This window comes from Vombatus ursinus, unplaced genomic scaffold (assembly GCF_900497805.2).
Source record: "Vombatus ursinus unplaced genomic scaffold, bare-nosed wombat genome assembly UNPS02014798.1, whole genome shotgun sequence".
NCBI classification, from domain to species: Eukaryota; Metazoa; Chordata; class Mammalia; order Diprotodontia; family Vombatidae; genus Vombatus; species Vombatus ursinus.
Genome location: NW_020954576.1, coordinates 14,879,591 through 14,894,438, shown reverse-complemented (window position 1 = coordinate 14,894,438; position 14,848 = coordinate 14,879,591). Strand labels below are relative to the sequence as shown.

The 14,848-nt window shown below is 37.1% G+C and overlaps 1 protein-coding gene across 2 annotated transcripts in view; it reads right to left on the bottom strand.

Annotated features, from left to right (window-relative positions):
• Positions 1-3,252, bottom strand: part of LOC114049960 (muscarinic acetylcholine receptor M3) — a 607,675-nt gene extending 604,423 nt beyond the window's left edge. For both annotated transcript variants that reach the window (XM_027871443.1, XM_027871444.1), the window contains exon 1: positions 2,985-3,252. The gene's annotated coding sequence lies outside the window, so the exon portion shown is untranslated. The remainder of the gene's footprint in view (positions 1-2,984) is intronic.
• Positions 3,253-14,848: the final 11,596 nt, after the last annotated feature.

Genomic DNA, 14,848 nt, shown 5'->3' with positions numbered 1-14,848 from the left:
AAGAGCAAAGGCAATTATGTTTTTAGTTAGAATCATTTCATAAAAAATGAAGAACTTTTAAATAGAAATCTGAAACAAATCCATAACTGCAGTTATCTAAACAAGAAAGTTTTAAAAAAAATCTGTTAATTTTCTCTCTACTCAAATTATTTTTTGATACAAATAATTCTGTAAATGACAATTTTAGAGTATTTAATTCAGTCATGTTCTCAATGAAACACAGCATGGCAGAGCGACTAGAGGGCTAGTCTCAAAGACAGAAAGACTTGGATTTAAGTTCTGTCTTTGACACTTTCTGGCTGTGTATCTGGGCAAGTCATTTACCTTCTAATGTTCTTTAAGTGGCAAAGAGAGTGCCAACCTGCATTGGGACAAGGATTTTCCACCCCTGGAAGCTCTCCACATGAAAGAAATCCCAGTTCCAGTTTGCAAACCTAATTCATCCTCAACAGGTTATCTGCATTAATGCCTCAGTATTATGCAAGAAGCATACACACTGAACACCATCTAAAGTGGTTGCCTCCTTTACACCCTATGTAACTCAAAAGCAAAAGATCAAAGAGGGTTTTAAATGGTAATAAGTTAGCTATGCTTTTTCAGTATATGTATGTTCAAATCCCTGTTGCAGGGGTTTTTTAAAGCACCTGAAAAATAGAAATGATTGGGGAGGGGGGTTTGTCAGGGAAGAGAATTAATAGTGCCATATTTCACTATACTTTTTGTACTCTTATATTAACTTTAAAGATTAATACAAAGCTGTTACTTACATAAGACTATCAATCTTCTTGAAAGCAATTCTTATGTAAACCAAAAGCCTTTTTAACAGATTTACAGTAGTATTCTAAGAAACTTAACCTCCACACCTAACTTTTCAAATGACCCAATTCTTCAAAGTTTACACCCATTTCTTTATTGTTTAAAGTAAAAAGAAATAAAATTTTCAATTCAATTATAGGTTCTATCATATTAGGTTAATTGTCATCACAGATCTTCCATTTTAAAGAATCTTTCAAATATGAATAGAAAACAAACATACTGACAGTCTACAGACAAAAGAAATAGGCTTTCTGGATCAGAAAGGTGGATACAATCTATTAAACCTGTATGATAAATTCTTAAATGGAAGTAGTCATGTCAAACATAAATTCTATTCTATCAAAATGACCCTATTGTGCCAATTGCTTGTGGAAAAAATATTAAAGAAAATTTAAATTAAGGGACATTATTAGCTGTGTAATGATCTGTTCAGCATTTTCTGTGAAAGATTAGATAATGCAGCCAAAAATAAGATATGTTAGAATACACACAAGCATGCACATGCACACACACACACATACACACAAACACACACACAAGAACCAATGACAAACAGGCATTTTCGGTGTGCATTTATACCTAGCAATACCAGTTCCTATTACAAGGGGGTGCCCCCCAACCTTGTACATACAGCAACATATTTGGGAAAGACCCTGGCAAATCTTTATATTAGTTACATTACCGCAACAAACATGCATGTTCTGTTTGAAATATGAGCTGAAATTCACACTTTATGGAGTGAATATTATTATTTATCAGAGGCTTTATCTAAAGCAAATACTTGGACTCTGTTTTAAGCACTGACAATGTTGATCCATGTTAATTTGTCATAATACTCTTTGCATACTGAAATCTTTGGGGTCTTACTTATGTAAATGCAGTCTTAAAAGGGGACCCTTAGGTAGATTTTTTTTTAGCCACTCAGAATTGGATAGATTTACAGAATTACAAAGAAAAATGACACAAAGTCCTGTTTGAATTCAAATTAAGCAATCTAACTACTGTGAAAACATATGTTAAAAAGCTTCATTTTCCTCAACAACCCAACTGTCATGATAAATATATTCTCTTAACTATCGAAAGCATCAGCAGTATCCCTGACTGAAAAGGCAGAGGGAGAGAAATAGCGCTTTGAACCCCACCACAACAGTTTAAATAGCGCATGCCAATAAATGATTCATTACATCCTTGAGAATTTTCTGTATTGAATAAATTTCCCAAGTCCTTAGTTCCTTGTAACATTTCCACTGTACGAGCAGCACAAGAGTTAAACACTCATGGGCACATACACACAGTCTTAACAGGCTCAAAATTCCAACATGCACACCCTGAGTATACAAGCGAATTCTATTACATAAGTCAAGTTCTCCTCTTCTACGTAGCTAGAAAGAAAGAAAGAAAGAAAGAAAGAAAGAAAGAAAGAAAGAAAGAAAAAGAAAAAACAGGCCAGCTAACTAATGTTCCTAAAATGAATCAAGTAGGGGACTGACAGTTCTGGTTAAGAAATAGGGATGTAGTTCAGCAGCTGCTCCGCAACTTTGGATGACTCCTTGCCCCGATTGTAGGGACGCGCGCGCGGAGCTGCGTACCTTCACCTAGGTGTTGCTCAAGTCTCAGATCTCGATTCACTATTCCCCCCCGCCCCCACCGAAACGCAAATCGATTAAGATGATCCACTGGAAGACTGAACTTATCTCTGCTCTGCTCCACTTTAAATAACGGGGCAAAAAAAAAAAAAAAAGCAAAATCAAGATGCTGTAAGAGTTATTTTCGCCTAGGCACCACGTCCTTCCAAGTCAGAAATCTGTCACCTGGAAGAAAGTAAACGACCCAGTAGGCGTCGTGGGGGACCCCCAGTTGCGATTCGCCATTAGGTCAGTCCTTTCGGGGTACCCCATTGTGACAAAGGCAGTCCGCTCACTGTCTCCCATTTCCATCTCCACCCTACTATGCGCGGTCCTGGTGCAAGCAGCTCGAGGAGAAGAGATGGAGCAATCCTTTTCTTCACTCTCCCCAGCTCTGTTGTTTCTACTCCGGTGAAGAAAGACCTTTCCCTCCCGAGCTGAAAACTTTTTTTCTTCCAGATAAAAACGCGCAAATGCAAGAAGGGTCAGTCCACCCGGGCACCACCCTTTCCCACAGCCCTGGGCTCTTGGCCCCTTCCTTACCTGGTGGCCGGGACCTCAGGGCACTGCAGGTACCTCCGCCTTTTCAGGACCTTTCCGGTGCCCTCAACAAGGTGGCCAGACTCGACACCCCACTTTCTGCCTCCTCCTCCCGTCCTAGGCAGGATCAGCGAGAAAATGACCTAGGACCAAGATGCCCGACCAGATTCACGCTTTGTAGACTCCGGTTCATGATCGAACCCGAAGCTCTGTAGGGTCCGCGGGCACAGACTAAGGAAAGAAGGGGAACCAGTCCCCCACCCGGGGTGTGGGCTCCAGGTCCGGTGAGCGCTCTGCCGGCAGGCAGCGGCGGCCGCCGCGTCACATGCCTTCTTCTCCCGGGCAGCGGCACCTGTCCAAGCAGCCGCGCCGGCTCCGCGCTACCACCCCCGGGCTTGCTGGGATCCCTTCCCCGCAGCGCTTCCTTGCCTTTTCTTTTCGCACAGTCTTTTATTCCTCAATCTCTTTCTCTTCTCACTCCTTTTCTTTTTCTATCTCTCCTTCTTAAATTTTTCTTCCTCTTCTATTCCCAAAGCAGGCACAAGACACTGGAAGTGGAAGGAGGAGAGTCTTTTTCACCACCCACCCGTCCACTCCCCACCAACTCTTCCTTCGCCCAGGGGTGGCTGTTTTCCTCAGTGCTGCTACCACCCCCTTTCTATTCTTCTTCCCTTTCTTCCTGCTCCTCTTCCTCTTCTTCCTCCTCTTGCTGCAGCTGCCTTCCCTCAGCTCCCTCACTGCCTAACGCCGGTGTTACACACTGGCTGCCTACTTGAGACCAAAACCTGTCCTGGCTACTGAGCATGCCCAGTTGCCCTAGTGGAACCACACTAACCTCCCATGTGCTGTGAGATTCCATTTCTCCCTGTTTTAGCGGCCGCCTGGGAAGGAGATTGGGAAAGCTCTGAGAGTCCACCAAGGTGATATGCTTCCTGGAAGCCATGAGAAAAGTGGGAAGGGGAAAATAGGGTCATCAATCAGTCACTCGGAATCACACCTGTGTAACCTGTTGTGCTTCTGGCTACCGCAAGTGCATATGACTTTTTCGAGATTGTTTAAGAGAATGTTGAGGAAAATACAATATCTGGGACTTTTTTTTTTAATGGCTTCGATCTTGGTGACAATATTATCCATCTGGAAGCCTAGAACCGAAGATCATACTGTAATGTCTAGTATTTTATGATTCGTTGAACAGTGGGTAGCAGGCAGAAAATTATTAGAATTAGACAATTTATGGTATAGTAGAAGAAAGCCCTGAATTTGGAATTGGAGTTTAGTCCAAGTTCTGTTAATAGCTGTGAGGTATCAGACAAGTAACAACCACTTCGGGCCTCAGCTATCCCATCTATGAAATGGGGAGGTTGGACTAAATCATCTCCGTCATTACTTTTAAGCTCACATTCTATGATTCTGGGCCTTGGTTTTTCCTTTTTGGAACCTTATGCTCCAAAAGGGTAATGGGACAAACATGAAAATGACAGAACATGTATGCATATGTAGACTGGAGTAAAGTTGTTTTTTGAAGATATGTTGATAAAGCTAGAAACTCAAAATGGTGATATGACTCGGGAAATATGGCAAACTTATAAAATGCAATTGCAAACAGTTTTTGTAATAAACAAAAATGAAAATCTGCTGAAGAAAAGAATGTGGCTGCACAAGGAACTCTTTGTTGAGCTCAAATTTTAAATAACATAGATAAAAGTAAGGTGCAGGATCACATAAAAAGGCAAGTATAAAATATTGTCATAAACCTAAGGAGAGAATCAAAAGCTGCAAGTTAAGAGCTGAAACCTGCTAAAAATTGGAAAAAAATTAAAAAACTCATAAGTGCATATTATGTTGTCATTATTGTTTAAGTTATGTTCAGAATAAGAAGATTAATAAGAAAGGGACGGACATTCTTTGGAAAAGAGGACACAAAGATTGTTTAAGTCCTGTTTTTGCCCCAATCTTCTGTCTTCTTCAGGAAAAAAAGAATGCTCTGTCAGCTAGAAAGAGCAGAATAAGTGACATTAAAGGAGAATTGAGTGTAAAATAGGGGAGAAATGAGTACTAGAGCACAGTAGCTATTTTGAGTCACTGAATGTTTCAAGAGTCTATTCTCAAACAAATTAAATGCTAAAATCTTGGGGAAAAAATACATAAATGATTGAGAAACCATTATCAGACTTTTTATTGAGAAATCATGGAATATTTAGGAGATCCTAGATTCTTTTATATGGGAAACATACTTTTTAAAAAAGATAAAAGTGGATTCTGGAGTGTATAGACTTTCGATTAATAGAAAATATTTTAAACGGATATCCATCAATCTAGCACCTGGCACTTGTGGCCATCTAGTCCAATTCCCTCATCTAATTGCTAAGGAGATTGAGGCAGAGGGAGTGTCAGTGATTTGCCAAGTTCCCACTAGCAAAGCGTCAATGGTAAGTTGTGATCCTAGATTCTGTGCTCCTTCTACTGTACCACAATGAATCCTTTATCTAAGGGCCGTTTAAAGACAATTTATGAAAGAAAGGTTATCACTAAGAGCTAAAGTAGATTAATTAAGAACAAATCTTAATACACTAATCTAATTTCCTTTATTTAATAGACTTGCTAGACTTGTAAATTAAGGGAATACTTTACATATGGAAGGTTTTCATTTCTTCAAAACATTTGACAAAGTTGATTATGATGGGCTAGTGGACAAAATTAAGATGGGAAATTAATAGTATAGTTAGATGAAGTTGTAGTTGATTGAACAATAGAACTCAGAACTATTATTCAAGTCCATCATCATCCTTGAGGGAATTTTTTTTTTTTGGTGCTATGCCAAAGCATTTTGTCCTTAATCCTTCCAGGTCTAAATTTTTATCATGACTTAATAAATAAATGTTTGTTGAATTGAACTGAATCTCCATGGAGACATATAATAATAATAATAATATAATTTAATGGGACAACTCACATTTATACATTGCTTCACAGTAAAATGTAAAGTCCTACACAAAGACCAAAACAGTTCAGTTGTATAAGTTCAGGAAAAAATATTTCATAATTAATTTAATGCTGATTTATTAAGTGTCTATTTACAAAAAGATTTTTTTGATAAAGAGATTTTTCTAGGTGCTGTAGGTGATAAGATTTTTATGCAATCACTTTTATTTTTAATTTTTGTATATTGAAATGTTTGCTGATGATTGTTAAATTCACAAGAAGCAAGAGAATTAAATTTTTAAAAATGGTTGGCTCAATCTCTATCCTCAATGTGTGGCAGACTTTGTTTGATTATTATTATTAATGAGAAAAAGAGCCAGGAGAAAGAAGAATGTCCATCAAGACTGTTATGATACATTGTGTGTTGAATCTCATCTCACCATGATATTGAAAATATTGTTATCTTGTTATTTCTTCTATTGATTAGAAAGATGACCCCACATATATGTGGCAGACCAGAAAAGCTTATTCCTTTCTGGAATCTGGAATGGAGTGTGAGGGCTCAATGTAAACCAGGAGCACAAGTTATTTCATCCACCATGGTGGTTCATAGGAGCTACATGAACCCAGAGGATACAACTGTCCAGAAGCAAGAGGCACCACAAGGCCCAATATAATCATGCAACAACTTTAGTGGTAACCATATGGCATGTAATTTGAACATGGGGAAGTGCCTGAAAAATTTCAAATGTAAGTGCACCAGCTTAGCAGCCAAGATCACCAGTACCTACTTTACGGGTGGCTTTGAAAAACTCCTGGTTGAAGTATAGTCCATAGTTTCATTGACACTGGTTATGATTCTCAGTGGCCTTGAAGGACCAATTAAGTGCCTGACTTTTGATGAATGGTATATCCTGGCAGGAAGCAATCACAGTTTTATCTTGAGTGAAAGCATGGTAGGGGAATATGAGCAATGATGTCTGATGGTGTTCAAACATTCAAGGGAAATGTTCTATGTGGCCTTTCTCTTCCTTTAGGTAATCAGTGCCTTTTATGGTAAGAAAGGACCACATATATAGTTTCTTGACTGGGATCAGTTTGACAGTGATGAAAGTCAATGGCAGAGGTGACACAATACTGTCCTTCCAGAGATACTAGATGGGCACAAAGCTTGTAAACAGTAAAGTGCTATATATTTTTTGCAAGCAATACAAAGTGTAACATTTAAAATGTACACAGCTCAAATATCCATATTTGTCTAGTTTATTTTGTGGATTATCTTATAGCATAATTTGAATCCATATTTATCTGCTGTGCACCTTCAATATATACCCAGAAGTTTTGGGGCTCAATCCATCTCCTCTGGTGAATATATACTCAGCAGATAAAAAAAACAATAATTTAAATGGTTTGAATAAGAGGTACATAATTAGAATGGAGCCTATGCTCTTTCCCATCATAGATATATTTCAGAGTTACACATATAGTATTTTTGGAATATCTATTGTTTGAAACATTAATATTGATAATTAAGTTGAATGTATTGTTAGCTGAATTTGATATTTCCTACTGTATTACTATCAATTTGTAGAGCAGTTCACATGAGTCATATCAGCCTTTACTGTACCAAGGACATGTGAAACCTTTCTTTTACCTTGGTTAAAATCTCTGTTATTAGGTTTCCATCCCATTTTTACAAAGAAGTTTAGTGATATAATTTGTAATCTTTAATTTTATTTGGAGCTTAAAATATTCTCTGTATGACTTCTTTGAAAGACCTGTTAGATTTACTCTTCTATTTTATGAGGTAGGAAAAAACAGTAATTTTAGTGGTTTTAATAAGAATGTTTTTTTTATTAAGATGATTATTTTTTAAAGATTGGGTGAGTCTATGTTTTTTTTTAACCTAGACTGGAAGTGAAGTGGCCATCTCATGGCTAATCCCACCTCTGACTGGCTTGGAAGTTTTGACTTGCTCTTTTTCTGACATGGATCAGTTTGCACCTCCTTAGGCAGCCTGGTGGATTGCCCTTCCTGAGGCTCTTCATATTATTGCCACACCTTTTGGGGACTCCCAATTGGTTTAACCCTCCTGAAACTTAGAACTTCAGAGTTCCAGTGATCCACCAATATTAGCAGCACCAGCAGCAGGATGAGAAGAGTACACCACCACGTCTATCCTAAAATGCTTTTGATAATAACTCATATGAAGAAATAGTTTTAATTTAGGCTATGTAAAATCTCTAAGAAATCTCAATTCCTACTTCATATTTCTATACCTTCAACATTGTCTGTACTTCCTCCAATGACATGAATGGAAACTTCTCTGTGATAATAGTAAATTGTCTTTGAGAGATAGAAAAAAAAATAATTGAACTTTAGCCAACCTGGTGAGAAACTTAGCCAGGATGATCCTTGCACAATGGAGAAATAATTTATCACCATATTTGAAATCTTTCCAGCTTGGTAGGATCTGCCAGAGTTCACTTTCCACTAATCATGGCGCCTGGCACATTGTAGGTGCTTAATGTTTATTGACTGACTGGAATAGTCCTCAAGAGCCCAGAGTTTAATCCATACCATAAAAAGGCATGATTAGGAATTTAGTAGAAAAAAAAACTTAACTGTATGGAAACAGTGCTAAACCTGGAGTAAACAGAGAAGTTAGTTCAAATACTGCTTCTAATAGTTATTAGCTTTGTGACCATGGACAATTCAGTAAAAACTTTGAGTCTCAGTTTCTTCCTTTAAAATGGAGTTCCCAGATGCTCTTGTATAGAGGAAATTAAGAACAGAAAAATTCAGTATAGAGTAAGTCTACACAAACTACAGTAAACCACTCTTCCCAGGGCTGAAATGGTGCTCAGTTCAAAGTCTAGTAGAGTCCATTAATAATCAAAGAGATCCGTGATTTTCATTCTCAAACTGGATTAATGTCCCCAGAGATGACACATTAGCTAACAGTAGTCTGTTAAGGTTAGTAATAACAGACTCAATCATTCCTATTATTTCCATGTACTTTTGCACATTTAGAATCAATCCTACTCAATTCAACTGAGTAAACTTTTACTTAGACCTGTCTTTCTGCAAGGCACTGTCCTAGGTGCTGTGAAAACAGTTAAAAATTAAATCCTTCTTGGCCTTAAAAAGTTTCCATTATATAGCAGGGATGCAATAGGTATAACTATATACATAGCAATTTTATGAGGGAAAGAGCACTGTTAATTGAAGGGATCATAGAAGGTTTCTATGAGGTGTTAGTACAGATGCTGAGGCTTTATAGAAATTAAGAATTCTGAGAGAGGTACAGAAGAGAATGGGGAAAGGCAATAATAAATAAGGGAAAAAATTTCTGTAGGATATAGGGAGTCTTATTTAAAACTATTTTAAATTAAATTCCTAATGAAAAGACTAATTCTAAGATTATGCATACAATTTGTTAGTTATTTCACTCAAGAAACATCATAGTGTAATGTAAAAGAATGCTCTGCTTGGACTCAGAAAATCTAGGTTGAAATCTTGACTCTGCCACTTGACAAACAAGTTATCTCATTTATTTAAAAGTCTATCATTATGTTATTAACCAGGGCTTGTTCAAAAGTCTTTAATGACTCCCTTTAAATGACTTTTGCCCAACCAACAAAGGTTAAACTTATCATTCTGGAGTTCAAGGCATTTACAAAATGGTGCCACCTAACCCAGACTGGAGAAATGACCAGACTTTACCTGGAAGTCATTGAGACACAGTACATAAAGTTATTTGTTGTGTCAGCCATGCATTTTGAGCCCTTTCTTTTTGTTTTAAAGTAAACTCACTTATTTTAACTGTATTTATATTCTGTCCTTCCCACTGCCTCTCTCACTGAAAAAGAAAAAAAATGAAATAAAGAATAAGATTCTCATCATAAATACACATTGTTCAGTAAAAAAAAAAAACTCCACATTGGCCATTCTCAAAAATATAGGTTTTATTCTGCATTTTTAGGTACATCACTTCTCTGCCAGGTGAGTGTTGTGTTTCATCATCAAACTTCTGGACTCATGATTGATCATCCAAACATCAAGCTTAAATCAACCTCTAAGCCTCTATTCCAGCCCACATTCAACTCTATATTTTGTACTCCAATTAACAGATTTGTATGATTCCATGATTGTTTCATAAATAACAACTAGGCTATAAGCTCTTTGGGGTTATGGCCAGTATCTCTGATCCTCATATTATATCTAAAACAATTCTTACATCTATGTACTAACTGTTACTGGGTTGATCTTCATAAAGCAAAAATTTTCAACCTGCCATATCCTATCTTAAACAATTTAAATGACTCCCCATTAACTGCAGAATAAAGTCTCATTTTCATGTGACATTCACAATCACTCATCATTTGGCCCTTTCTAATCTCCCGCATCATATGCCCCTCTCTCCTCTTCAGGTCTCCCTCTTATTCCCAGCACTGACTCACAATCAAGTCAAATCATCACATTTCTGCTTCTCCATTCCTATTTCTATATCTTGTTTCCCCTATATTATTCCCTTACCTGAAATGGCCCACTCTCAATCCAACTTTTTTTTTTTTGCTAGGCAATCAGGGTTAAGTGACTTGCCCAGTGTCACACAGCTAATAAGTGTCAAGTGTTGTGTGTCTGAGACTGGATTTGAACTCAGGTACTCCTGATTCCTAGGCCAGACTTCTATCCACCAATCCAACTTCTAAACATTTTACAGTTTCATATTAAATTTCAACTGCATTTTTTGAAAGATTCTTAATCCTCCTGACCACATGTTTTATGTTTCTTCTTTGTACTAACATAACACTTTGAAACTTCCATTATTACATTATTGGGTTACTGTCTGTATTTGTGAATGTGTCTTATCTTCTCTACTAGACTACAATCTGGGACTGTGTTTTTGTCTTTTTTTTTCTTTTTTACAGCCCCTCACAATACTTAAAAGAGTATTACTTTGCACATAGTAGTAGCTCAATAAATATCTGTTGAACAAGAGAAAAGTTAATGCCTAATTATCAGTTAATGTCTCCATATTAGTTGATCACAAAGAATACTTTTGATATTAAGACAGTGGGGTAGAGAAGATAGTAAATAGTAAAATAGTCATTTGGATAAGAGAAAGAGATTTTAATATGTCAATTACAAGCTACCAGGAAAGATCAAAGGGATTTCCCAGTCCCTCAAGTGGCTAATGGTCTTTTATATACAGTGCAAATGGATTTCTCTACCCTAATATTAATGGAGTTTTCCTATCCTTTTATTTGCATCTCTTTCACAGAAACTAGGCACTTATGAAAATCAGGACACATCTCAGTTAACATCTGGGAAATTTTTACCCTTTCCTATTGTTTCATCATTCATTGCTTTTTTCAAATCTGAAATGAAACATTTTATAACTAGAATAATAAAAATTTAGAATTGTTAACTATCTTTTGACTCTAAAATTCAAAATTCAATCTGATACATGGAATCCTTCTCAAGAAGTGGCCATCAAAGTAGTATATAAGATCCAAGATGAGTTTTACAGACAGTACAAGGTACAAGTTCCTTCTTTGTGGCATTTCTAATGTAGTTGTTAAAAAACAAACAAACAAACAAACAAACAAACAAACAAAAAAACTGTGTTCATTGTTTGTTCGGTCCTTTCAGTTGTACCTTACTTGGTGATTCTATTTTTTTTTTTTGGTGAAGAAACTGGAACAGTTTGCCATTTTCTTCTCCAGCTCATTATACGGACGTAAACAGGCTGAGGCAAACAGGGTTAAGTGACTTGCCCAGGGTCACACAACTAATAAGTGTTTGAGCCCAGATTTGAACTTGGGAATAAGAGTCTTCCCGACTCTAGGCCTGCCACTCTATTCATTTCACCACATAGCTGCAGGGAAAAATGTACTATGTATGTAAATAACCATAGTATAAAATAGGACACAATAATTGCATAAGAAATGTGAAAGAAAAAAAATCTCTATGAAGATTGAAGGAATATGATTTCTGCCTTAAGTGATTGGGAGTTGGAGGGAGGAAAATATATCAGAGGAGGCTTCATAGAGGTGGTAGCATTTGAGTTGGAGCTTGAAGGATGGGAATGGTTTCAAGAAGGAGAGATATAGGAGGGAAGGAAACATTGCAGATTATAGAAAATCATTGTAGGGAAAGACTTGAACAAATGGAGGGAGGGAGAAGAGTGTTATACAAGGTGTTACTTAAGATGAAGCTTCACTTGTAATTTTAATTTACAGGCTGAAGATTTTATAGAATTTCTGGTTTCAGTTTTGAATCTGGTTTTTATTTTTCAGTTACATTGGTTTGCTTTGAAGGACTTCCACAGAGCATTTTTTTTTCTCTTGCTGGTCTCAAATATAAATTAATATTTGGCTCATTTTCTACTATGTTAATTACTTTCTTATCATATTGTTATTTTGGGAGCCAACATGGTATAAAGAATAATACATTAAACTATGAATCAGAAAAGTCTACATTCCAATCCTATCACAGATATTAATTAGCCCTGTGACACTTGGCAAGTCACTTAACCTCTCTGGGCCTCAGTTTCCATGTAGGAAAATGAGGGGACCTGACTTGACTCTAAACATAACTCTAAATTACAATCTGTAATATCATCTCAGTCAGTAAGCCATTAAAATTTTGTTAAGCATTTTTTATTTACCAAGCATTGTGCTAAACTCTGAGGACACAAAAAGAGGCAAAGTATCTATCTATAAGGAGCTTACAGTCTAATGGAGGAGACAACAAACAAATAAATATGTGCAAATACACTATGAACAAAATAAATGAGAAATAATTAAGAGAGGGAAGGCACTAGAATTAAGAGAGATTGAGAAAGACTTTCTGTAAAAGATAGGATTTTAGTTGTAATTTAAAGAAAGCTAGGAGAGCCAGTAGGTGAGGGAGAGCATTTCAGGCATGGGTGACAGCCAGAGAAAATGCCCACAACCAAGAAATGGGATATCCTGTTCAGGGAATACTAAGGAGGCCAGTATCACTGGATAAAAAAAAAGCATTTGGCTGTTACATATAAGCAGTCTAGAAAGGTAGGAGGGGGCTAAGTTATGAAGGACTTTGAGTGCCAAATAGAGAATATATTTGATCCTGGAGGCTATAGGGAACCACTGAAGTTTATTACCTAGACAGAGACAGGATCAAACCTGTAAGAAAATCACTTTAGTGGCAAAAGAGAGAATGGATTGGAATGGGGAGAGACTTAAGGCTGGTATGGCACCAGGAGGCTATTACAATAGTACAGACATGATGTGATGAGGGCCTATACCAGACTGGTAACAGGGTCAGAGGAGATAAGGCAGAGTACTTGTGAGATGTTACAAAGCTGAAATTGGTAGGTCTTGGCAACAGATACACTAATGGGCCTAGTAGATGAGAGGTAGTGAGGAGTTGAGGATCAAAACATCTAGGGTTTGAGCCTAAGGGACTGGGAAGATGGTTTTACCTTAGATAATAATTGAGAAAGTAGGAGATGGGGAAGATTTAGTGGGAAAATTATTGAGTTCTGTTTTCGACATGTAGAGTTTCAAAGGTCTATTAGATTTCCAGTTCAAGATGCCTGAAAGGCAGTTGAATGATTACAGTCCAGCATAGAGGTTGCAGCAGAACAGGTAGATTTGAGAATCATCAGTATAGAGATGATAATTAAATCTATAAGAATTGATGGATCACCAAGTGAAGTAGAATAGAGGGAGTAAAGAAGAGGACCAAGGACAGAACTGTGTGAGACACCTATGGATAAATGGCATAAAGTGGGTGAGGATCCAGTGAAAGAGAATGAGGAGAGATCAGATAGATCAGAGAAGAACCAGGGGAGAGTAGTGTCCTGAAAACCTAGAGAGAAGAGAATATTAAGGAGGATGGAGTGATCAACAGTGTCATAAGTTACAGTGAGGTCAAGGAAAATGAAGATTGAGAAAAGATTATTGGATTGCATCTCAATGATCATTGGTAAGTTTGGAGAGAACAGTTTGGTGTAATGATAAGGTCAAAAGCCAGTTTGTTAGAGGTTAAGAAAGTGAAAGAAGAGAAAGTGGAGGCTGCTTGTGTAGATGACCTCGTCAAGAAGTTTGACCTTATAGGGAAGAAGAGCTATAAGACATAGTTAACAGGGATGGAAGGCTCAACAGGATTTTTTTGAGGATATTTGTACACAGTAGGGAAAGAGTTGCTGGATAGAGAGAGACTGAAAATAGTGATAGAGTGAGGATGACAGAGGGGGTAATCTATTGGAAGACATAGGATAGAAGTAGAGAGATTAGCTTTGGTAAGGAGTAAGGCTACCTAATCATATGAGATCATAGGTGTGAGGGAGAAAATAGTGGCAGAAAGCGTATGAGTGATATGAGATGAGGAAGAAGAAAGAAGAGGGAGCTCATGGTGAATGGCTGCTGCATAATCTGTAGCATCACTATTGTTCGCCTTTTTTCCAGTGTCAATTTTCTTCTTCTTTTACCTCTAAACTATACTCATCATCCAACTTTCATTTCTTATTTTCCATTCATGAGGTGTTCCTTTACTACATTTAACTTAGTGTATTAATGTCTCATAATGAGTGAGCTTCCAGTATTTTTCAAAATGCTCTTTGAGCACTCTAAAATATTCTGAACTACAAGATTTATTTATTTATTTTGAAGATATTTTATCTGCTTCACCTATCTAAATGAAATACATGTTTCTCAGTTTCTCCTTCTCAGCCTCAGTAAAAAATATATATCATAGGACTTTGAGATGGAAGTGTCCTTAAACATAATCTAGTCTAGCTTGTAGTTTTGCCAGGGAAGAATCTGAGGCCTATAGAGGTTAAAAGATTTGTTCATGGTCACATGAGAAATAGGAACAAAGCTGGAACCAAACTAAGTTATTCCTCAAGATCTTGCGGCTTTTCTGTGCTTAATTTGAAATGAAAGTCAGGA